Below are 2,487 nucleotides of genomic sequence, written 5' to 3' on the forward strand. Positions count from 1 at the left end.
CCCTCCCCTGCTGGCCCGGTCACCCCTAACTGCCTTCCCCTGCCAACCTGGTCACCCCCAACTGCCCTCTCCTGCAGGCCTGGTCCTTCCAAACTGCTCTCCCCTGCCTACCTGTTTGCCCCTAACTGCCCTCCTCTGCAGGCCTGGTTACCCCCAACTGCCCTCCCTTGCCGGCTCGGTCACCCCTAACTGCCCTTCCCTGCTGGCCTGTTTGCCCCTAACTGCCCTCTGCTGCAGTCCTGGTCCTCTCCAACTGCCCTACCCTGCCGGCCTGGTAACCCCCAACTGCCCTCCCCTGCCAGCCATCTTGTGACCACATGGGGGTGGCCATCTTTTGACCACATGAGGGTGGTCATCTTGTGTGAGGGTGTGACAGTCAATTTGCATATTATCTCTTTATTATATAGGATTGCCATCAACATTCATCTTCACTTTAATTATTATGTCTGTTTGTCAACAAAAGAAGTTGTATGAGATATACTCCCTCACAGTTTTTATCACTTCTTGAACTCATGTTTTATTTCCTCAATAGGAGCAGGTTTTCTTTTCGTTAATGGCCCAAAGTATTAATTCTCAAACAACTTTGCATCTTGATAAATTCAGTGGTACTAATAGATAAGCAAACAGTAAATAAGTATTAACTCATCCAAACCACATTCTTTGGATAAGTTTGGGACCAGAAGCAAGAGAAAGGTGGTAGTTGTTAAAAATGTTTTAACAACTTGGGAAATTAAGTGAAACAAATCAGAGTTAACATTGATGACATGGCAGCCTAGATTTGCAAATATTACTGTTACTTTTTCTCAAACCATTTACTCTTGCTTCCATCACAGGTGCCTCTGATGTTATTAACATTTAAACTTGCATGGATCCATTATCTACTGCACAGGAAGACAATTTTGAAGACAGGTCACTTTCACTTTAGAAGGGAAAGAATATCTTGATATTTAAAACATCTAATTCTTAGATGCTGAAATTAAGGAAACTAAGCTAATACCAAGTAAATGTTCAAGTCAGGCATGACAGGGGTCTGGTCTATTTCCCCATTCTGAGTAAAGATACCTATTCGACCACAGCCAAGAGAAAATGTGTTCCAGGTGTTGAAAATTTGCGAGCGTCTCTTCATTGTGTATTTTGTGGAGAATGGAGCCAACTACGTCTAATGTTAAGAGAAGAAAAAGGAAGAGGCACAAGAAATATGTGTGTTTGTGTGTGGGTTGGTATGTGTGTGTCTGTTGCATTGCACAGGGATATCTCCACCCTGAGAGGAAACTGAAGCAGCACCATATAACGTCAATACAGGGGAACAGTTTCCTATTTATTTATTTTTTTGATGGAAAGTTGATTTATTGGTGGGTGTAAGGTGGGAGCAGCATTGAGACTCTCACAAGTATAGGGCTCGCCATTTGTCCAGGGGACCACGATTAGGGATGTATTTGATCCCACAGCCATCTGGGATGAGGCGCTTCTCGGCCACCATGTCTTCAAACTCATCCGCATTAAAGTTAGTAAAGCCCCACTTCTTGGAGATGTGGATCTTCTGGCTGCCAGGGAACTTGAACTTGGCTCTGCGTAGGGCCTCAATCACATGCTCCTTCTTCTGCAGCTTGGTGCGGATGGACATGATGACTTGGCCAATATGGACTCTGCCCACTGTGCCTTGGGGCTTTCCAAAGGCACCCCGCATACCTGTTTGGAGCCTGTCAGCCCCAGCACAGGACAACATCTTGTTGATGCGGATGACGTGGAAGGGGTGGAGCCGCACTCGGATGTGAAAGCCATCTTTGCCACAACTTTTCACCATGTACTTGTTGGCACAAATACGGGCAGCCTCCAGGGCTTCGGAGGAGAGCTGCTCATATTCGTCTGACACCATGTGGCCACAGAGTGGGAACTCATCCACTTTAGCCTTCTTCCGCCCCAGGTCAAAGATGCTGATCTTGGCATCAGGCACATCTTGGCAGAAGCGAGACTGGGTACGGCTTGTTCTTACAATATCGGGCGGGGTGGCGACCCATGGTGACACCAGGATCTTCAGTGGCACGCCAAAGGGAAAGTGCTACAGGGGAACTTTTTCACTTCACATCTCTTTTAACTTGAAAATTTGTAGTTTCCTGCTAAATATCTGTTTTCAATAGAGGTGGAGCTTTCAGAAAAATTTGATGGGAGAGATGATATGCTTAATCTCTGTCCCTTAAAATAACCTTATAAAATGGGGGGGAGAGACATATGTAATACTTTAATCAATAAAGAATTACTACTACTACTACTACTACTACTACTACTAATAATAATAATAATAATATTGTTGATAGTTATGTATGGTCCAGGGGGGGAATACTTGAAATATCAGGGGGACAACTCTATAAAGTATATGATTGTCTAACTACTATGTTGTACACCTGAAATACAGAATAATATTGAATGTGAACTATAATAAAAAATATGGAAAGTTGTATGTTGTATGTTTTTCATCACAATAAAAAA

The 2,487-nt window shown here is 43.9% G+C and overlaps 1 pseudogene; it reads right to left on the reverse strand.

The window, feature by feature from the left end:
* Positions 1–1,369: 1,369 nt before the first annotated feature.
* On the reverse strand, positions 1,370–2,018 carry LOC102252010 (annotated as a pseudogene).
* Between the last annotated feature and the right edge of the window lie 469 nt (positions 2,019–2,487).

The sequence above is a fragment of the Myotis brandtii genome, unplaced genomic scaffold, assembly GCF_000412655.1.
Source record: "Myotis brandtii unplaced genomic scaffold, ASM41265v1 scaffold21, whole genome shotgun sequence".
Classification (NCBI taxonomy): domain Eukaryota; kingdom Metazoa; phylum Chordata; class Mammalia; order Chiroptera; family Vespertilionidae; genus Myotis; species Myotis brandtii.